This window comes from Callithrix jacchus, chromosome 20 (assembly GCF_049354715.1).
Source record: "Callithrix jacchus isolate 240 chromosome 20, calJac240_pri, whole genome shotgun sequence".
In the NCBI taxonomy this organism is placed as follows: Eukaryota; Metazoa; Chordata; class Mammalia; order Primates; family Cebidae; genus Callithrix; species Callithrix jacchus.
Window position 1 is genome coordinate 51,719,980 of NC_133521.1, and position 25,098 is coordinate 51,745,077.

Consider the following 25,098-nt stretch of genomic DNA (forward strand, 5'->3'; position numbering starts at 1 on the left):
GATTTTTTTTGAGTCGCGTAAAATTAGAATTTCGGTTTTTACATGAGAGAGCATATTGTGTTGGTGAATATACTCAAAAACAGATTAGAAAAGTTCATTGTATATTGTTACTGACAGATTATATTCGGAGCAATTTTGCTTTTTACATTGGGGTGCCTAGATAATATTTAGATTTTTTTCAATTCGCTTAAATATAGAATTTATGTATTTTTTATTTGAGAGCATATGAAGTTGGTTTATATACTCCAAAACAAAGTAGAATAGGGCATTGTATATTTTTTCTGACAGACTATATTCAGAGCAATTTTGTTTCTAACATTGGGGTGCCTAGATAATATTTAGATTTTTTCAATTCGGGTAAAATCAGAATTTCGGTATTTTACATGAGAGAGCATACTGAGTTGGTGTATATACTCCAAAACAGAGTTGAATAAGGCATTGTATATTTTTTCTAACAGGCTATATTTAGAGCCATTTTCTTTTAACTTTGGGGCGCCGAGATATTATTTATATTATTTTTGATTCACTTAAATACAGAATTTCTGTATTTTACATGAAAGAGCAGGTAGAGTTGGTGTATATACTCAAAAAAAGAGTAGAATAGGGCATTGCATATTTTTTCTGAGAGTTTATATTCAGAGCAATTTTGTTTTTAACAAAAAGATGCCTTGATAATATTTAGATTTTTTTCGATTCGGGTAAAATTATAATTTCTGTATTTTACACGAGAGAGCATACTGAGTTGGTGTATATACTCCAAAACAGAGTAGAAGAAGGCATTGTATATTTTTTCTAACATACTGTATTCAGAGCCATTTTCTTTTAACTTTGATGCTCCTAGATATTATTTAGATTTTTTCGATTCGCTTAAATATAGAATTTCTGTATTTTACATAAGAGAGCATATTGAATTGCTGTATATAATCCAACACAGAGTAGAAAAAGGCATTGTATATTTTTTCTGACTGATTATATTCAGAGCAATTTTGCCTTTAACATAGGGGTGTCTAGATAATATTTAGATTTTATTCGATTCCCGTAAAATTAGAATTTCGGTATTTTATATGAGAGCATATTGATTTGGTGTATATACTAAAAAACAGAGTAGAAAATGGCATTGTATATGTTTTCTGACAATTTATATTCAGAGCAATTTTTCTTTCAACATTGGGGTGCCTCGATAATATTTAGATTTTTATCGATTCGCTTAAAGATAGAATTTCCGTATTTTACATGAGAGAGCATATGGAGTTGGTGTATATTCGGCAAAACAGAGATGAATATGGCATTGTATATTTTTTCTGACAGATTATGTTCAGAGCAATTTTGTTTTTAACTTTGGGGTGCCTAGATAATATTTAGATTTCTTTCGATTCGCATAAATATACAATTTCTGTATTTTACATAAGAGAGAATGTGGAGTTGGTGTATATACTCCAAAACAGATTAGAATAGGGCATTGTATATTTCTTATGACAGATTATATTCAGAGTAATTTTTCTTTAACACTGATGTGACTAGATAATGTTTAGATTTATTCGATTCCAATAAAATTAGAATTTCTGTATTTTACATGATTGTGCACCCTGAGATGGTGTATATACTCCGAAACAGAGTAGAATAAGGCCTTGTATATTTTTCCTAATAGACTATATTCACAGCCATTTTCTTCTAACTTTTGGGCGCCTAGATATTTTTTAGATTTTTTTCAATTTGCGTAAAATTAGAATTTCTGTATTTTACATGAGAGGGCATATTGAGTTGGTGTATATACTACAAAACAGGGTAGAAATGTGCATTGTATATTTTTTCTGACGGATGATATTCAGAGCAATTTCGCTTTTAAAATTGGGGTGCCTAGATAAGTAGATTTTTTTGATTCGCTTAAATATAAAATTTCTATATTTTTCATAAGAGAGTATATGGAGTTGGTGTATATACTTTAAAACACATTAGAATAGGGCATTGTATATTTTTTCTGACAGATTATATTCAGAGCTCTTTTGTTTTTAACATTGGTGTGCTTAGATAATATTTAGATTTTTTTGATTCACGTAAAATTAGAATTGCTATATTCTACTTAAGTGAGCATACTGAGTTGGTGTATATACTCCAAAACAGAGTAGAATAAGGCATTGTATATTTTTACCAATAGACTATATTCAGAGCCAATTTCTTTAACTTTGGTGAGCCTAGATATTATTTAGATATTTTTCAATTCGCGTAAAATTAGAATTTCTGTATTTTACATGAGAGAGCATATGGAGTTGGTGTATATACTCCAAAACAGAGTAGAAAAGGACATTGTGTATTTTTTATGACAGGTTATATTCAGAGCAAGTTTTCTTTTAATATTGGGGTGCGTAGATAATATTTAGATTTTTTTTGATTCACGTAAATTTAGAATTGCAATATTTTACTTAAGAGAGCATACTAAGTTGGTGTATATTCTCCAAAACAGAGTAGAATAAGGCATTGTATACTTTTTCTAACAGACTATATTCATAGGCAATTTGTTTTAACTTTGGGGAGCCTAGATATTATTTATATATTTTTCGATTCACGTAAAATTAGAATTTCTGTATTTTACATGAGATAGCATATCGAGTTGGTGTATATACTACAAAACAGAGTAGAAAAGGGCATTGTATATTTTTTCTGACAGATTAAATTCAGAGCAAGTTTGCTTTTAACATTGGGGTGTCTAGATAATATTTAGATTCTTTTGGATTTGCATAAATATAGAATTTCTGTATTTTACATGAGAGAGCATATGGAGTTGGTGTATATACTCCAAAACAGAGTAGAATAGGGCATTGTATATTTTTTCGGACAGACTACATTCAGAGCAATTTTGTTTTTAACATTGGGGGGCCTAGACAATATTTATATTTATTCGATTCTGGTAGAGTAAGAATTTCTGAATTTTACATGAGAGGGCATATGGAGTTTATGTATGTACTCCAAAACAAAGTAGAATAAGACATTGTATATTTTTTCTAACAGACTATATTAAGAGCCATTTTTGTTAAACGTTGGGGCGCCTAGACATTATTTAGATTTTTTTCGATTCGCGTAATATTAGAATTTCTGTATTTTACATGAGAGAGCATACAGAGTTGCTGTATATACTCCAAAACAGAGTAGAATAGGGCATTGTATATTTTTTCTCACAGATTATATTCAGAGCAATTTTGTTTTTAACATTGCGGTGCCTAGATTATATGTAGATTTTTTTCGATTAGCTTAAATATAGAATTTCTGTATTTTACATGAGAGAGCATATTGAGTTGGTGTATTTACTCCTAAACAGAGTAGAAAAGGGCATTGTATATTTTCTCTGACAAATTATATTAAGAGTAATTTTGCTTTTAACATTGGGGTGCCTAGATAATATTTAGATTTTTTCGATTCACGTAAAATTAGTATTTCGGTATGTTACATGAGAGAGCATACTGAGTTGGTGTATATATTCCAAAACAGAGTCAATAGGGCATTGTATATTTTTTCTTACAGATTATCTTCAGAGCGATTTTGTTTTTAACACTGGTTGCCTAGATAATATTTAGATTTTTTAGATTCTGGTAAAATTAGAATTTCTATATTTTACATGAGAGAGCATATTGAGTTGGTGTATATACTCCAAAACAGACTAGAAAAGGGCATTGTATATTTTTTCTGACAGATTATATTCAGAGCAATTTTGCTTTTAACATTGGAGTGCCTAGATAATATTTAGATTTTTTTTGATTTGCTTAAATATAAAATTTCTGTATTTTACATGAGAGGGCATATCGAGTTGGTGTATATACTCCAAAACAGTGTAGAATATGGCATTGTATATTTGTTCTGACAGATTATATTCAGAGAAATTTTCTTGAACTTTGGGGTGCCTAGATACTATTTAGATTTTCTTCAATTAACGTAAAATTATAATTTTTGTATTTTACATGGGAGAGAATACTGAGTTGGTGTATATACTCCAAAACAGAGTAGAATAAGGTATTGTATATTTTTTCTAGCAGACTATATTCAGAGCCATTTCCTTTTAACTTTGGGGCGACTAGATATTATTTAGTTTTTTTATGATTCGTGTAATATTGGAATTTCGGTATTTTACATGAGAGAGCATATTGAGTTGGTATATATAATCCAAAACAATGTAGAAAAGGGCATTGTATATTTTCTCTGACAGTTTATATTCAGGGCAATTTTGCTTTTAATATTGGGGTGCCTAGATAATATTTACATTTTTTTCGATTCACGTAAAATTAGACTTTTGGTATTTTACATGAGAGAGCATATTGAGTTGGCATATATACTCCAAAACAGAGTAGAATAAGGCATTGTATATTTTTTCTAACAGACTATATTCAGAGCCATTTTCTTTTAACTTTGGGGCGCCTAGATAGTGTTTAGATATTTTTCGATTCACGTAAAATTAGAATTTCGATATTTTACATGAGAGAGCATATTGAGTTTGTGTATATACTCCAAAACAGAGTAGAAAAGGGCATTGTGGTCGGGCGCGGTGGCTCAAGCCTGTAATCCCAGTACTTTGAAAGGCCGAGGCGGGTGGATCATGAGGTCGAGAGATCGAGACCAAGCAGGTCAACATGGTCAAACCCCATCTCTACTAAAAATACAAAAAATTAGTGGGGCACGGTGGAGCGTGCCTGTAATCCCAGCTACTCGGGAGGCTGAGGCAGCAGAATTGCCTGAACCCAAGAGGCGGAGGTTGCGATGAGCCGAGATCGCGCCATTGCACTCCAGCCTGGGTTACAAGAGCGAAATTCCCTCTCAAAATAAGAAAAAAAAAAAGGAAAGAAAAGGGCATTGTATATTTTTTCTGACAGACTATATTCAGAGCAATTTTGTTTTTAACATTGAGGTGCCTAGATTATATTTAGATTTTTTTGGATTACGGTAAATTTAGAATTTCTGTATTTTACATGAGAGAGCATACTGAGTTGGTGTATATACTCCAAAACAAAGTAGAATAAGGCATTGTATATTTTCTCTAACAGTGTATATTCAGAGCCATTTTCTTTTAACTTTGGGGCGCCCAGATATTATTTACATTATATTCGATTCGCGTAAAATTAGAATTTCGGTATGTTACATGAGAGAGCATATTGAGTTGGAGTATATACTCCAAAACAAAGTAGAAAAGTGCATTGTATATTTTTTCTGACAAATTATAATCAGAGCAATTTTGCTTTTAACATTGGGGTACCTAGATAATATTTAGATTGTTTTCGATTCGCTTAAATATAGAATTTCTGTATTTTACATGAGAGAGCAGGTAGAGTTGGTGTATATACTCCAAAACAGAGTAGAATAGGGCATTGTATATTTTTTCTGACAGATTATATTCAGAGCAATTTTGTTTTTAACGTTGGGGTGCCTAGATAATATTTAGATTTTCTTGATTCCGGGTGAAATAGGAATTTCTCTGTTTTACAAGAGACAGCATATTGAGTTGGTGTATATACTACAAAACAGAGTACAAAAGGGCATTGTATATTTTTTCTGACAGATTATATTCAGAGCAGTTTTGCTTTTAAAATTGGGGTGCCTATATAATATTTAGATTTTTTCGATCCGCGTAAATATAGAATTTCTGTATTTTTCATCAGAGAGCATATGGAGTTGGTTTATATACTCCAAAACAGAGTAGAATAGGGCATTGTATATTATTTATGACAGATAATATTCAGAGCAATATTGTTTTCAACATTTGGGTGCCTAGATAATATTTAGATATTTTTTGATTCACGTAAAATTAGAATTTCGGTATTTTAAATGAGACAGCATACTGAGTTGGTGTATATACTCCAAAACAGAGTAGAATAGGGCATTGTATATTTTTTCTGACAGAGTATATTCAGAGCCATATTCTTTTAACTTTATGGTGCCGAGATATTATTTAGATTTTTTTCGATTCATGTAAATTTCGAATTTCTGTATTTTACCTGGGAGAGCATATTGACGTGGTATATATACTACAAAAGAGAGTAGAAAAGGCCATTTTATATTTTTTCTGTCAGATTATATTCAGAGCAATATTTCTTTTAACATTGGGGTGCCTATAAAATATTTAGATTTTTTTCTCTTCTGGTAAAATTAGAATTTCGGTATTTTACATGAGAGGCCATATTGAGTTGGTGTATATACTCAAAAACAGAGTAGAAAAGGGCATTGTGTATTTTGTCAGACAGATTATATTCAGAGAAATTTTGCTTTTAACATTGGGGTGCCTAGATAATATTTAGATTATTTTCGATTCACGTAAAATTAGAATTTTGGTATTTTACATGAGAGAGTATACTGAGTTGGTGTATATACTTTAAAACAGAGTGGAAAAGGGCATTGTATATTTTTTCTGACAGATTATATTCTGAGAAATTTTGGTTTTTACATTGAGGTGCCTAGATAATATTTAGATATTTTTCGATTCGCTTATATATAGAATTTATGTATTTTATATTAGATAGCATATGGAGTTGGTGTATATACTCCAAAAAAAGTAGAATAGGGCATTGTATATTTTTTCTGACAGATTATATTCAGAGCAATTTTGTTTTTAACATTGGGGTGCCTAGAGAATATTTAGATTTTTTTGATTCGGGTAAAATTATAATTTCTGTATTTTACCTGAGTGAGCATATGGAATTGGTGTATATACTCCAAATAAGAGTAGAAAAGGGCATTGTATATTTTTTCTGACAGATTATATTCAGAGCAATTTCGTTTTAAACATTGGGGTACCTTGATAATATTTATATTTTTATGATTCAGTTGAAATTAGAATTTCTGTATTTTACATGAGGGAGCACACTGAGTTGGTGTATATACTGTAACACAGAGTAGAATACGGCATTGTATATTTTCTCTAACAGACTATATTCAGAGCCATTTTCTTTTAACTTTGGGGCAGGTAGATATTATTTAGATTTTTTTTGATTCACGTAAAATTAGAATTTTGGTATTTTACATGAGAGAGCATACTGAGTTGGTGTATATACCCCAAAACAGAGTAATATAAGGCATTGTATATTTTTTCTAACAGTCTATATTAACAGCCGGTTTCTATTAACTTTGTGGTGCCTAGATATTATTTAGATTTTTTTGGATTCGTGAATAATAAGAATTTCCGTATTTTACATGAAAGAGCATATTAAGTTGTTGTATATACTCCAAAAAAGAGTAGGAAAGGCATTGTATATTTTTTATGACAGATTTTATTCAGAGCAATTTTGCTTTTAACATTGGGGTGCCTAGATAATATTTAGATTTTTCTCGATTCACGTAAAATTAAAATTTCGTTATTGTACATGAGAGTGTATATTGACTTGGTGTATATACTACAAAACAGACTAGAAAAGAGCATTGTATATTTGTTCTGACAGATTATATTCAGAGGAATTTTGTTTTTAACATAGGGGTGCCTAGATAATATTTAGATTTTTTTCGAGTCTCTTAAATATAGAATTTCTGTATTTTACATGAGAGAGCATATGGAGTTGGTGTATAGTCCAATACAGAGAAGAATCGAGCATTGTATATTTTTTATGACAGATTATATTCAGAGCAATTTTGTTTTTAACATTGGGGTGCCTAGATAATATTTAGATTTTTTCGATTCTGGTAAAATTAGAATTTCTGTATTTTACATGAGACCGCATACTGAGTTGGTGTATATACTCCAAAACATAGTAGAATACGGCATTGTATATTTCTTCTAACAGACTATATTCAGAGCCATTTTCTTTTAACTTTGGGTCGCCTGGTTATTATTTAGATTTTTTTCGATTCGCGCAAAATTAGAATTTCGGTATTTTACATGAAAGAGCAGAGTGAATTGGTGTATATACTCCAAAACAGAGTAGTAAAAAACATTGTATATTTTTTCTGACAGATCATACTCAGAGCAATTTTTCTTTTAACATTGGGGTGCCTAGATAATATTTAGATTTTTTAAATTCGGGTAAAATTAGAATTTCTGTATTTTACATGAGAGAGCATACTGAGTTGGTGTATATACTCTAAAACAGAGTAGAATAAGGCATTGTATATTTTCTCTAACACACTATATTCAGAGCCATTTTCTTTTAAGTTTGGGGCGCGTAGATATTATTTAGATTGTTTTTTGATTTGCGTAAAATCTGAATTTCAGTATTTTACATGATAGAGCATATTAACTTGGTGTATATACTACAAAACAGAGTCTAAAAAGGCATTGTATATTTTTTCTGACAGATTATATTCAGAGCAATTTTGCTTTTAACATTGGGGTGCCTAGATAATTTTTAGATTTTTTTCCATTCCCTTAAATACAGAATTTTTGTATTTTACGTTAGAGAGCATATGGAGTTGGTGTATATACTCCAAAACAAAGTAGAATAGGGCCATGTATATTTATTCTGAAAGCTTATATTCAGAGCAATTTTGCTTTTAACACTGGGGTGCCTAGATAATATTTAGATTTCTTTCGATTCACTTAAATATAGAATTGCTGTATTTTACATGAGAGAGCATATGGAGTTGGTGTATATACTCCAAAACAGAGTAGAAAAGGGCATTCTATATTTTTTCTGACAGATTATATTCAGAGCAAGTTTGCTTTTAACATTAGGGTGTCTAGATAATATTTAGATTCTTTTGGATTCGCATAAATATAGAATTCCTGTATTTTACATGAGAGAGCATATGGAGTTGGTGTATATACTCCAAAACAGAGTAGAATAGGGCATTGTATATTTTTTCGGAAAGACTATATTCAGAGCAATTTTGTTTTTAACATTGGGGGGCCTAGACAATATTTATATTTATTCGATTCTGGTAGAGTAAGAATTTCTGAATTTTACATGAGAGGGCATATGGAGTTGATGTATGTACTCCAAAACAAAGTAGAATAAGACATTGTATATTTTTTCTAACAGACTATATTCAGAGCCATTTTTGTTAAACGTTGGGGCGCCTAGACATTATTTAGATTTTTTTCGATTCGCGTAATATTAGAATTTCTGTATTTTACATGAGAGAGCATACAGAGTTGCTGTATATACTCCAAAACAGAGTAGAATAGGGCATTGTATATTTTTTCTCACAGATTATATTCAGAGCAATTTTGTTTTTAACATTGAGGTGCCTAGATTATATTTAGATTTTTTCGATTCGGGTAAAATTAGAATTTCTATATTTTACATGAGAGAGCATCCTGAGTTGCTGTATATACTCCAAAACAGAGGAGAATAAGGCATTGTATATTCTTTCTAGCAGACTATATTCAGAGCCATTTTCTTTTAACTTTGGGGCACCTATATATTATATAGATCTTTTTGATTCGCCTAAAATTAGACTTTCGGTATTTTACATGAGAGAGCATATTGTGTTGGTGTATATACATCAAAACAGAGTACAATAGGGCATTGTATATATTTTCTGACAGTTTATATTCATAGCAATTTTGTTTTTAACATTGGGGTGCCTAGATAATATTTAGTTTTTTTTTGATTCGCTTAAATATAGAATTTCTGTATTTTACATGAGAGAGCATATTGAGTTCGTGTATATACTCCAAAACACAGTAGAATAAGGCATTGTATATTTTTTCTAACAGACTACATTCAGAGCCATTTTCTTTTAACTTTGGGGCGCCTAGATATTATTTAGATTTTTTTCGATTTGCTAAAATATAGAATTTCGGTATTTCCCATGAGAGAGCATATGGAGTTGGTGTATATACTACAAAACAGATTAGAAAAGGGCATTGTATATTTTTTCTAACATATTATATTCAGAGCAATTTTGTTTTAACCATTGGGTTGCCTAGGTAATATTTAGATTTAACTATCCCAGTAAAATTAAAATTTCTATATTTTACATGAGAGTACACGAAGTTGGTGTATATACTCCAAAACAGTGTAGAATAAAACACTGTATATTTTTTTAACAGACTATATTCAGAGACATTTTCTTTTAACTTTTGGGCAAATAGAAATTATTTTGATTTTTTTTGATTCGCGTATAAGTAGAATTTCGATATTTCACATGAGATAGCATATTACGTTGGTGTATATACTACAAAACAGAGTAGAAAAGGGCATTGAATATTTTTTCTGACAGATTATATTCAGAGCAATTTTGCTTTTAACATTGGGTTTCCAAGATATTATTAAAATTTTTCCGATTGGCTTAAATATAGAATTTCTCTCTTTTAGATGAGAGAGCATATGGAGTTGATGTATATACTCCAAAACAGGGTAGAATAAGGCATTGTATATTTTCTCTGACAGATTATATTCAGAGCAATTTTTCTTTTAACATTAAGGTGCCTAGATAATATTTATATTTTTTTCGATTCGCTTAAATATAAAATTGCTGTATTTTACATGAGAGAGCATACAGAGTTGGTGTATATACTGCAAAACAGAGTAGAATACGTCATTGTATATTTTTTCTGACAGATTATATTCAGAGCAATTTTGTTGTTAACATTGGGGTGCCTAGATATTATTTAGCTTTTTTCGATTCAGGTAAAATTAGAATTTCGGTATTTTACATTAGAGAGCATACTGAGTGAGTGTATATACTACAAAACAGAGTAGAATAAGGCATTGTATATTTTTTCGAACAGACTATATTCAGAGCAACTGTCTTTTAACTTTGGTGCACCTAGATATTATTAAGATTTTTTTCGATTCGCATATAATTAGAATTTCGGTATTTTATATCAGAAAGCATATTGAGTTGGTGTATATAGTCCAAAACAGAGTAGAAAAGGGCATTGTATATTTTTTCTGACAGATTATATTCAGAGAAATTTTGCTTTTAACATTCGGTTGCCTAGATAATATTTAGATTATTTTTGATTCGCTTAAATATAGAATTTCTGTATTTTTTATGGGAGAGCATATGGAGTTGGTGTATATACTCCAAAAGAGAGTGGAATAGGGCATTGTATATTTTTCTTGAAAGATTATATTCAGAGCAATTTTGTTGTTAACATTGGGGTGCCTAGATTATATTTACATTTTTGATTCGGGTAAAATTAGAATTTCTCTATTTTACATGAGAGAGCATATTGAGTTGGTGTATGTACTACAAAACAGAGTAGAAACGGGCATTGTATATTTCTTCTGACCGAATATATTCACAGCACTTTTGCTTTTAATGTTGGCGTGCGTAGATAATATTTAGATTTTATTTGATTCGCTTAAATATAGAATTTCTGTATTTTACATGAGAGAGCATATGGAGTTGGTGTATATACTTCAAAACAGAGTAGAATAGGGCATTGTATATATTTTTTGACAGATTATATTCAAAGCCATTTTGTTTTTAACATTGGGGTGCCTAGATCATATATAGATTTTTTCGATTCGGGTAAAATTTGAATTTTTGTATTTTTCATGAGAGAGCATACTGAGTTGGTGTATATACTCCAAAACAGAGTAGAATCAGGCATTGTATATTTTTTCTAACAGACTATATTCAGAGCCATTTTCTTTTAACCTTGGGGCGCCTACATAATATTTAGATTTTTTTTATTCACGTAAAATTAGAAATTCGGTATTTTACATGAGAGAGCATATTAAGTTGGTGTATATACTCCAAAACAGAGTAGAAAATGGCATTGTATATTTTTTCTGACAGATTATATTCACAGCAATTTTGCTTTTAACATTCAGGTGCCTAGATAATATTTAAATTTTTTTCGATTCACGTAAAATTAGAATTTCGGTATTATACATAAGAGGGCGTACTGAGTTAGTGTATATCCTCCAAAACAGAGTAGAAAAGGACATTGCATATTTTTTTGACAGACTATATTAAGAGCAATTTTGCTTTTAACATTGGGGTGCCTAGATAATAATTAGATTTTCTTCGATTCGCTTAAATATAGAATTTCTGTATTTTACATGAGACAGCATGTGGGGTTGGTGTATATATTCCAAAACAAAGTAGAATAACAACATTGTATATTTTCTCTAACAGACTATATTTACAGCCATTTTCTTTATCTTTGGGGCGCCTAGATATCATTTAGATATTTTTCGATTCGCATAAAATTAGAATTTCATTATTTTACATTAGAGAGCATACTGAGTTGGTGTACATACCGCAAAACAGAGTAATATAAGGCATTGTATATTTTATCTAACAGTGTATATTACAAGCCATTTTCTATTAACTTTGGGGCGCCAGGTTATTATTTAGATTTTTTTCGATTCGCGTAAAATTATAATTTCAGTATTTTACATGAGAGAGCATATTGAGTTGGTGTATATACTCCAAAACAGTGTAGTAAAGAACATTGTATATTTTTTATGACAGATTATATTCAGAGCAATTTTGTTTTTAACATTGGGTTGCCTAGATAGTATTTAGATTTTTTCAATTCGGGCAAAATTTTAATTTCTGTATTTTACGTGAGAGAGAATACTGAGTTGGTGTATATACTCCATAACAGAGTAGAATAAGGCATTGTATATTTTGTCTAACAGACTATATTCAGAGCCACTTTCTTTTAAGTTTGGGGCGCCTAGATATTATTTAGATTTATTTCGATTCACGTAAAATTATAATTTCGGTATTTTACTTGAGAGAGCATACTGAGTTAATGTATATACTCCAATACAAAGTAGAAAAGGGCATTGTATAATTTTTATGACAGATTATATTCAGAGAAATTTTGCTTTTAACATCGGGGTGCCTAGATAATATTTAGATTTTTTTCGATTCACATAAAATTAGAATTTCGGTATTTTACATGAGAGAGTATACTGAGTTGGTGGATGTATTCAAAAACAGAGGACAATATGGCATTGCATATTTGTTTTGACAGATTATATTCAGAGCAATTTGTTTTTAACATTGGGGTGCCTAGATAATTTTTAGATTTTTTTGATTCGGGTAAAATTAGAATTTCTGTATTTTACATGAGAGAGCATATTGAATTGGTGTATATACTACAAAACAGAGTAGAAAAGGGCATTATATATTTTTTCTGACCGAATGTATTCATAGCACTTTTTCTTTTAACGTTGGGGTACATAGATAATATTTAGATTTTTTTCGATTTGCTTAAATATAGAATTTCTGTATTTTACATGAGAGAGCATATGGAGTTGGTGTATATACTCGTAAACAGAGTAGAAGAGGGCATTGTATATTTTTTCTGACAGATTATATTCAGAACTATTTTGTGTTTATCTTTGGGGTGACTAGATAAAATTTAGATTTTTTTCGATTCACTTAAATATAGAATTTCTGTATTTTACGTGAGAGAGCAGGTAAAGTTGGTGTATATACTCAAACACAGAGTAGAATAGGGCATTGTATATTTTTTCTGACAGATTATATTCACAGCCATTTTCTTTTTAACATTGGGGTGCCGAGATAATATTTAGATTTTTTTCGATTCGGGTACAATTTGATTATCTTTATTTTATACGAGAGAGCATACTGAGTTTCTGTATGTACTCCAAAATATAGTAGAATAAGGCATTGTATATTTGTTCTAACAGACTACATTTAGAGCCATTTTCTTTTAACTTTGGGGAGACTAGATATTTTTTAGATTTTTTTTATTCACTTAAAATTTGAATTTGTCTATTTTACATGAGAGAGCATATTGAGTTAGTATATATACTCCAATACAGAGTAAAAAACGGCATTGTATAATTTTTATCACAGATTATATTTAGAGCAATTTTGCTTTTAACATTGGGGTGCCTAGATAATATTTAGATTTTTTTCGATTCACGTAAAATTAGAATTTCGGTATTTTACATGAGAGAGTATACCTAGTTGGTGTATATATTCCAAAACAGAGTATAATAGGGTATTGTATATATCTTTTGACAGATTATATTCATAGCAATTTTGTTTTTAACTTTGGGGTGCCTAGATTGTATTTATATTTTTATGATTCGGGTAAAATTAGAATTTCTCTATTTTACATGAGAGAGCATATTAAGTTGGTGTATGTATTACAAAACAGAGTAGAATCGGGTATTGTATATTTTTTCTGACCGAATATATTCACAGCACTTCTGCTTTTATCGTTGGGGTGCATAGATAATATTTAGTTTTTGTTCGATTAGCTTAAATATAGAATTTCTGTTTTTTACATGAGAGAGCATGTGAAATTGGTGTATATACTCGAAAACAGAGTAGAATAGGGCATTGTATATTTTTTTTGACAGATTATATACAGAACAATTTTGTTTTAAACATTGGGGTGCCTAGGTAATATTTATATTTTAACTATTCTGGTAAAATTAGAATATCGTTATTTTACATGAGAGAACAGACTGACTTGGTGTATATAGTCCAAAATAGACTGGAATAAGGCTTTGTATATTTTTTCTAACATACTATATTCAGAGCTATTTTTTTTTTAACTTTGGGGCACCTAGATATTATTTAGATTTTTTTCGATTCACGTAAAATTAGAATTTTGGTATTTTGCATGAGAGAGCATATTTAGTTGGTGTATATACTCCTAAACAGAGTAGAAAAGGGCATTGTATATTATTTCTGACGGATTATATTCAGAGCAATTTTGCTTTTAACATTGGGTTGCCTAGATATTATTAAAATTATTCCGATTGGCTTAAATATAGAATATCTCTCTTTTACATGAGAGAGCATATGGAGTTGATGTATATACTCCAAAACAGGGTAGAATAAGGCATTGTATATTTTCTCTGACAGATTATATTCAGAGCAATTTTGCTTTTAACATTAAGGTGCCTAGATAATATTTAAATTTTTTCGATTCGCTTAAATATAGTATTTCTGTATTTTACATGAGAGAGCATACGGAGTTGGTGTATATACTCCAAAACAGAGTAGAATACGTCATTGTATATTTTTTTTGACAGATTATATTCAGAGCAATTTTGCTTTTAACGTTAAGGTGCCTAGATATTATTTAGAATTTTTTCGATTTGCTTCAATATAGAATTTCTGTATTTTACATGAAAGAGCATATGAAGTTGGTGTATATACTCCAAAACAGAATAGAAAAGCGCATTGTATAATTTTTCTTACAGATTATATTCATAGAAATTTTGCTTTTAACTTTCGGTTGCCTAGATAATAATTAGATTTTTTTCCATTCACGTAAAATGAGAATTTCGGTATTTTACACGAGAGAGGATACTTAGTTGGTGTATATACTCCAAAACAGAGTAGAATAGGGCATTGTATATTTTTATGACAGATTATATTCCGAGCAATTTTGTTTTTAACATTGGGGTGCCTATATAATATTTAGAGTTTTTCCATTCGGGTAAAATTAGAATTTCTGTATTTTACATGAGAGAGCATACTGAGTTGGTGTATATACTCCAAAACAGTGTAGAATAAGGAATTGTATATTTTTTCTAACAGACTATATTCAGAGCCACTTTCTTTTAACTTTGGGTCGCCTAGATATTGTTTAGACTTTATTCGATTCGCGTAAAATTAGAATTTTGGTATTTTACATGAGAGAGCATACATACTTGGTGTATATACTCCAGAACAGAGTAGAATAAGGCATTGTATATTTTTTCTGACAGATTATATTCAGAGCAATTTTCCTTTTAACATTAAGGTGCCTAGATAATATTTAGATTTTTTTCGATTCGCTTAAATATAGAATTTCTGTATTTTAATTGAGAGAGCATATGGAGTTGCTGTATATACTTCAAAACAGAGTAGAATAGGGACTTGTATATTTTTTATGACAGATTATATTCAGAGAAATTTTGTTTTAAACATTGGGGTACCTAGGAAATATTTAGATTTTAAGTATTCTGGTAAAATTAGAATTACTGTATTTTACATGAGAGAGTACACGAAGTTGGTGTATATACTTCTAAACAAAGTAGAATAAAACATTGTATATTTTTTCTGACAGACTATATTCAGAGCCATTTTCTTTTAACATTGGGACGCATAGATATTATTTAGACTTTTTCCATTTTCGTAAATTAGAATTTTGGTATTTTACATGAGAGAGCATATTGAGTTGGTGTATATTCTCCAACAAAGAGTGGAAAAGGGCATTGTATATTTTTTCTGAATCATTATTTTCAGAGCAATTTTGGTTTTATCGTTGGTGTGCCTAGATAATCTTTAGATTTTTTTCGATTCACGTAAATTAGAATTTCAGTATTTTACATGAGAGAGCGCACTGAGTTGGTGTATATACTCCAAAACAGAGTAGAATAAGGCATTGTATATTTTTTCTGACAGATTATATTCAGAGCAATTTTACTATTAACATTGGGGTCCCTAGATTATATTTAGATTTTATTCGATTCACATAAATATAGAATTTCTGTATTTTACATGAGAGAGCATATTAAGTTGGTGTCTATACTACAAAACAGAGTAGAATAAGGCATTGTATATTTTTCTGACAGATTATTTTCAGAGCAATTTTGTTTTAACATTGGGGTGCCTACATAATATTTAGATTTTTTTTATTCTCCTAAAATTATAATTTCAGTATTTTACATCAGAGAGCATACTGATTTGGTGTATAAACTCCAAAAGAGAGTATAAAATGGCTATGTATATTTCCTTTAACAGACTATATTCAGAGGCATTTTCGTTTAACTTTCGGGTGCCTAGATATTATTTAGATTTTTTTCAATTCGCGTAAAATTATAATTTCCGTATTTTCCGCGAGAGAGCATATTGGGTTGGTGTATATACACCAAAACAGAGTAGAAAAGGTCATTGTATATTTTTTCTGACAGATGATATTCAGAGCAATTTTGCTTTTAACATTGGGGTGCCTAGATAATATTTAAATTGTTTTCGATTCACGTGAAATTAGAATTTTTGTATTTCACAACAGAGAGCATACAGAGTTGGTGTATATACTCCTAAACAGAGTAGAATAGGGCATTGTATATTTTTTATGACAGATTATATTCAGAGCAATTTTGTTTTTAACGTTGGGGTTCCTAGATAATATTTAGATTTTTTTGGATTCACGTAAAATTATAATTTCTGTATTGTACATGAGAGAGCATACTGAGTTTGTGTATATACTCCAATACAGAGTAGAATAAGGCAATGTATATTTTTTCTAACAGACTATATTCAGAGCCATTTTCTTTTAACTTTGGGGCGACTAGATATTATTTAGATTTTTTTCAATTTGCGTAAAATTAGAATTTCTTTATTTTACGTAAGAGAGCATATTGAGTTGGTGTATATAATCCAAAACAGAGTAGAATAGGGCATTGTATATTTTTTCTGACAGATTATATCCAGAGCAATTTTGCTTTTAACATTGGGGTGCCTAGATAATATTTACATTTTTCGATTCTGGTAAAAATATAATTTCTCTATTTTACATGAGAGAGCATATGGATTTGGTGTATATGCTACAAAACAGAGTAGAAAAGGGCATTGTATATTTGTTCTGACAGATTATATTTAGAGCAATTTTGCTTTTAACGTTGGGGTGCCTAGATAATATTTAGATTTTATTCGATTTGCTTAAATATAGAATTTCTGTATTTTAAATGGTTGAACATATGGAGTTAATCTATATACTCTAAAATAGAGTAAAAGACGACATTGTATATTTTCTCTGACAGATATTCAGAGCAATTTTGTTTTTAACATTGGGGTAACTAAATAATATTTAGATATTTTTCGATTCACGTAAAATTAGAATTTTGTTATTTTACATGTGAGAGCATACTGAGTTCGTGTATATACTCCAAAACAGAGTAGAATAAGGCATTGTATTTTTTTCTAACAGACTATATTCCCAGCCATTTTCTTTAACCTTTTGGTCGCCTAGATATTATTTATATTTTTTTCATTCGTGTAAAATCAGAATATCGGTATTTTACATAAGAGAGCATATTGAGTTGGAGTATATACTGCAAAATAGAGTAGTAAAGGGCATTGTATATTTTTTATGACAGATTATATTCAGAGCAATTTTGTTTTTAACATTGGGGTGCCTAGATAATATTCAGATTTTTTTCGATTCACTTAAATATAGAATTTCTGTATTTTACATGAGAGAGCATACTGAGTTGTTGTATATACTCCAAAACAAAGTAGAAGAAGGCATTCTATATTTTTTCTAACAGACTATATTAAGAGTCATTTTCTCTTAACTTCGGGGTGCCTAGATATTATTTAGATTTTTTTCGATTCGCCTAAATTAGAATTTCTTTATTTTACATGAGAGAGCATATTGAGTTGGTGTATATACTCCAAACCAGAGTAGAAAAGGGCATTGTATATTTTTTATGACACATTATATTCAGAGCAAATCTACTGTTAACATTCCAGTGCTTAGATAATATTTAGATTTTTTTCGATTCACGTAAAATTAGAATTTCGGTATATTACATCAGAGAGCATACTGAGTTGGTCTATATACTCCAAAACAGAATAGAAAAAGGAATTGTATATTTTTTATAACAGACTATTTTCAGAGCCATTTTCTTTTAACTTTGGGGCACCTAGATATTATTTAGATTTTTTTCGATTTGCGTAAAATTAGAATTTCGGTAATTTACATGAGAGAGCATATTGAGTTGGTGTATATACTACAAAACAGAGTAGTAAAGGGCATTGTATATTTTTTCTGACAGATTATATTCAGAGCAATTTTGCTTTTAACATTGGGGTGCCTAGATAATATTTAGTTTATTTCGATTCGCTCAAATATAGAATTTCTGTATTTTACATTAGAGAGCATATGGAGTTTGTGTATATACTCCAAAACAGAGTAGAATAGGGCATTGTATATTTTTTCTGACAGACTATGTTTAGAGCCATTTACTTTTAACTTTGGGGCGCCTAGATATTATTTAGTTTTTTTTCGATTCACGTATAATTAAAATTTCGGTATTTTACATGAGAGAGCATATTGAGTTGGTGTATATACTCCAAAATAGGGTAGAATAGGGCATTGTATATTTTTTCTGACAGATTATATTCAGAGCAATTTTGTTTTTAACATTGGGGTGTCTAGATAATATTTAGATTTTTTTCGATTCGCTTAAATATAGAATTTTTGTATTTTACATAAGACAGCATATGGAGTTGGTGTATATACTCCAAAACAGAGTAGAATAAGGCATTGTATATTTTTTTGACAGATTATATTCAGAGCCATTTTTTATTAACATTGGGGTGCCAAGACTATATTTATATTTTTTCGATTCGGGTAGAATTTGAATTTCTGTATTTTACATGAGAGAGCATATTGAGTTGGTGTATATACTCCAAAACAGAGTAGAATAGGGCATTGTATATTTTTTCTCACAGATTATATTCAGAGCAATTTGTTTTTAACATTGGGGTGCTTAGATAATATTTAAATTGTTTTCGATTTGCTTAAATATAGAATTTCTGTATTTTACATGATAGAGCATATGGAGTTGGTGTATATACTCCAAAGCAGAGTAGAATAGTGCATTGTATATTTTTTCTGACAGATTATATTCAGAGCAATTTTGCTTTTAACATTGGGGTGCCAGGATAATATTTAGATTTTTTTCGATTTGCTTAAATTTAGAATTTCTGTATTTTACTTGAGAGAGCATATGGAGTTCGTGTATATACTCCAAAACAGAGAAGAATAAGGCATTGTATATTTTTTCTTACAGACTATATTTAGAATCATTTTCTTTTAACTTTGGGGCACCAAGATATTATTTAGATTTTTTTCGTTTCGCGTAAAATTAGAATTTCAGTATTTTATATCAGAGAGCATATTGAGTTGGTGTATATACTACGAAACAGAGTAGAAAAAAGCATTGTATATTTTTTCTGACAGATTCCATTCAGAGCAATTTTTTTTTAACATTGGGGTTCCTAGATAATGTTTAGATTTTTTTGGATTCGCTTAAATATTGAATTTCTGTATTTTACTTGAGAGAGCATATGGAGTTCGTGTATATACTCCAAAACAGAGAAGAATAAGGCATTGTATATTTTTTCTAACAGACGATATTTAGATCCATTTTCTTTTAACTTTAGGGTGCCAAGATATTATTTAGGTTTTTTTTCGTTTCACGTAAAATTATAATTTCGGTATTTCATAAGAGAGAGCATATTGAGTTGGTGTATATACTACAAAACAGAGTAGAAAAGGGAATTGTATATTTTTTCCGACAGATTTCATTCAGAGCAATTTTGTTTTTAACATTGGGGTGCCTAGATAATATTTAGATTTTTTTCGATTCGCTTAAATAAAGAATTTCTGTATTTTACATGAGAGAGTATATGGAGTTGTTGTATATACTCGAAAACAGTAGAATAGGGCATTGTATATTTTTTATGACAGATTATATACAGAGCAATTTTGTTTTTAACATTGAGGTGCCTAGATAATATTTACATTTTTTCGATTCGGGTAAAATTAGCATTTCTCCATTTTACATGAGAGAGCATCCTGAGTTGCTATATATACTCCAAAAAAGAGTAGAAAAGGGCATTGTATATTTTTTTGACAGATTTTATTCAGAGCAATTTTGCTTTTAACATTGGGGTGCCTAGATAATATTTAGATTTTTTTCGATTCGCTTAAATATAGAATTTCTGTATTTTACATGAGAGTGCATATGGAGTGGGTGTATATACTCTAAAATAGAGTAGAATAGGGCATTGTGTATTTTTTCTGACAGATTATATTCAGAGCAATTTTGTTTTTAACATTGGGGTGCCTAGATAATATTTAGATTATTTTTGATTCACATAAAATTAGAATATTGGTATTTTACCTGAGAGAGCAGACTGAGTTGGTGTATGTAGTTCAAAAAAGAGTAGAATAAGGCGATGTATTTTTTTTTCTTACAGACTATATTCAGAGCCATTTTATTTTATCTTTGGGGCATCTAGATTTTATTAAATTTTTTTCTATTCTCGGAAAATTTGAATTTCTGTATTTTACTTGAGAGAGCGTACTGAGTTGGTGTATATACTCCAAAACAGAGTAGAATAGGGAATTGTATATTATTTCTGACAGATTATTTTCAGAGAAATTTTGCTTTTAACAATGAGGTGCCTAGATTATATTTAGATTTTTTTCGATTCGCTTTAATATAGAATTTCTGTATTTTACATGAGAGAGCATCCTGAGATGGTTTGTATACTCAAAAACAGAGTAGAATACGTCATTGTATATTTTTTCTAACAGAGTATATTCAGAGCCATTTTCTTTGAACTTTGAGGCACCTAGATATTATTTAGATTTATTTCAATTCGCGTAAAATTGGAATTTCGGTATTTTACATGAGAGAGCATATGGATTTGCTGTATATACCCCAAAACAGAGTAGAATAGGGCATTGTATATTTTTTCTGACAGATAGTATTCTGAGCAATTTTGTTTTTGACATTGAAGTGCCTAGATAATATTTAGATTTTTTCGATTCACGTAAAATTAGAATTTCGGTATTTTACATGAGAGAGCATACTGTGTTGGTGTATATACTACAAAACAGAGTAGAATAGGGAATTGAATATTTTTACTGCCAGATTATATTCATAGCAATTTTGTTTGTATCATTGGGTTGCCTACATAATATTTTGATTTTTTCGAATTGGGTAAAATTAGAATTTCGGTATTTTACATGAGGGAGCATACTGAGTTGGTGTATATACTCCAAAACAGAGTAGAATAGGGCATTCTATATTTTTTTTGAAAGATTATATTCAGAGCAATTTGTTTTTAATATTGACGTGCCTACATAATATTTAGATTTTTTCGATTCGGATAAAATTAGAATTTCTGTATTTTACATATCAGAGCATATTGAGTTCGTGTATATACTACGAAACAGAGTAGAAAATGGCATTGTGTATTTTTTCTGACAGATTATATTCAGAGAAATTTTGCTTTTAACATTGGGGTGCCTAGATAATATTTAGATATTTTTCGATTCGCTTTAATATAGAATTTCTGTATTTTAGATGAGAGAGCATATGGACTGTGTGTATATACGTGAAAACAGAGTAGAATAGGGCATTCTATATTTATTCTGACAGATTATATTCAGAGAAATTTTGTTTTTAACATTGGGTTGACTAAATAATATTTAGATTTTTTCGATTCGGGTAAAATTAGAATTTATGTATTTCACATAAGAGAGCATACTGAGTTGGTGTATATACTCCAAAACAGAGTAGAATAAAGCAGTGTATATTTTCTCTAACAGACTATATTAAGAGCCATTTTCTTTTAACTTTATGGTGCCTAGATATTATTTAGATTTTTTTCGATTCGCGTAAAATTATTATTTCTGTATTTTACATGAAAGAGCATATGGACCTGGATTATATATTGCAAAACAGAGTAGAATCGGACATTATATATTTTTTCTGCCAGATTATATTCAGAGCAATTTTTCTTATAACATTGGGGTGCCTAGATAATATATAGATTTTTATTTGATTCACGTAAAATTAGAATTTCTGCATTTTACATGAGAGAGCATACTGAGTTGGTGTACCTACTCCAAAACAGAGTAGAATAGGGCATTGTTTATTTTTTCTGACACATTATATTCAGACGAATTTTGATTTTAACATTCGGGTGCCTAGATGATATATAGATTTTTTTCGATTTGCTTAAATATGGAATTTCTGTATTTTACATGATAGAGCATATGGAGTTGGTGTATATACTCCAAAACAGAGTTGAATAGGGCATCGTATATTTTTTCTGACAGATTATATTCAGAGCAATTTTGTTTTAAACATTGGCTTGCCGAGATAATATTTAAATTGTTTTCGATTCGCTTAAATATAGAATTTCTATATTTTATATGATAGAGCATATGGAGTTGGTGTATATACTCCAAAACAGAGTAGAATAGTGCATTGTATATTTTTTCTGACTGATTATATTCAGACAAATTTTGTTTTTAACATTGGAATGCCTAAATAATATTTAGATTTTTTCGATTCAGGTAAAACTAGGACTTCAGTATTTTACATGAGAGAGCATACAGAGTTGGTACATATACTCCAAAACAGAGTAGAATAAAGCATTGTATATTTTTTCTAACAGACTATATTAAGAGTCATTTTTTTTAACTTCGAGGCGCCTAGATATTATTTAGATTCTTTTCGATTCTTGTAAAATTAGAATTTGTGTATTTTACATGGGAGAGCCTATGCAGTTGGTGTATATACTTCAAAACAGAGTAGAAAAGGACACTGTATATATTTTCTGACAGATTATATTCAGAGCAATTATGCTTTTAACACTGGGGTGCGTCAATAATATTTAGATTTTTTTCGATTCACGAAAAATTTGAATTACATTATTTTACATGAGAAAGCATACTGAGTTGGTGTACATACTCAAAAACAGAGTAGTATAGGGCATTGTTTATTTTTTCAGACAAATTATATTCAGAGCAATTTTGATTTTAACATTGGGGTGCCTAGATAATATTTAGATTTTTTCGATTCGGGTAAAATTAGAATTTCTGTATTTTACATGAGAGAGCATATTGAGTTGGTGTATATACTACAAAACAGAGTAGGAAAGTACATTGTATATTTTTTCTGACATATTATATTCAGAGCAATTTTTCTTTTAACATTGGGGTGCCTAGATAATATTTATATATTTTTCGATTCCCTTAAATATAGAATTTCTGTAGTTTACATGATAGAGCATATGGAGTTGGTGTATATACTCCAAAACAGAGTAGAATAGGGCGTTGTATATTTTTTCTTACAGATTATATTCAGAGCAATTTTGTTTTTTACATTGGGGTACCTTGATAATATTTAAATTTTTTTGGATTCACGTAAATTTAGAATTTGGGTATTTTACAAGAGAGAGCATGTTAAGCTGGTGTATATTCTCCAATACAGAGTATAAAAGGGCATTGTATATTTTTTTGACAGATTATATTTAGAGCAATTTTGTTTTTAACATTGGGGTGCCTATATGAAATTTAGATTTTTTTCGATTCACGTAAATTTAGAATTTCGGTATTTTACATGAGAGAGCATACTGAGTTGGTGTATATACTCCAAAACAGAGTAGAATAAGGCATTGTATATTTTTTCTAACAGACTATATTCCGAGCCATTTTCTTTTTACTTTGGGGTGCCTAGATATTCTTTAGATTTATTTCGATTCGCGTAAAATTAGAATGTTTGCACTTCACAAGAGAGAGCCTATTGAGTTGGGTTATATACTGCAAAACAGAGTAGAAAAGGTCATTGTATATTTCTTCTGACAGAATATATTCTCAGCAATTCTGCTTTTAACATTGGGGTGCCTAGATTATATTTGGATATTTTTCGATTCGCTTTAATATAGAATTTTTGTATTTTACATGAGAGAGCATATTGAGTTGATGTATATACTCCAAAACAGAGTAAAAAAGGGCATTGAATATTTTTTCTGACAGAATATATTCAGAGCAATTTAGTTTTTAACATTGGTGTGCCTAGTTTATATGTAGGATTTTTTCGATTCGCTTAAATATAGAATTTCTGTATTTTACATGAGAGAGCATACTGAGTTAATGTATATACTCCAAAACAGAGTAGAATAAGGCATTGTATATTTTTTTTAACAGACTATATTCAGAGCCATTTTTTATTATCTTTGGGGCGCCTAGATATTATTAAGATTTTTTTCGGTCCACGAAAAATTAGAATTTCAGTATTTTACATGAGAGAGCATACTGAGTTGATGTATATACTCCAAAACAGAGTAGAATAAGGCATTGTGTATTTTTTCCAACAGACTATATTCCGAGCCATTTTCTTATAACTTTGGGGCGCCTGGATATTATTTAGATTTTTTTCGATTCGCGTAAAATTAGAATTTCGGTATTTTACATGAGAGAGCATACTGAGTTGGTGTATATGCTCCAAAACCGAGTAGAATAAGGCATTGTATATTTTGTCTAACATACTATATTCCAAGCCATTTTTTTTTCACTTTGAGGCGCCTAGATATTATTTAGATTTTTTTGGATTCGCGTAAAATTATAATTTCTGCATTTTACATGAGAGAGCCTATTGAGTTGGTGTATATACTCCAAAACAGAGTAGAAAAGGGCATTGTATATTCCTT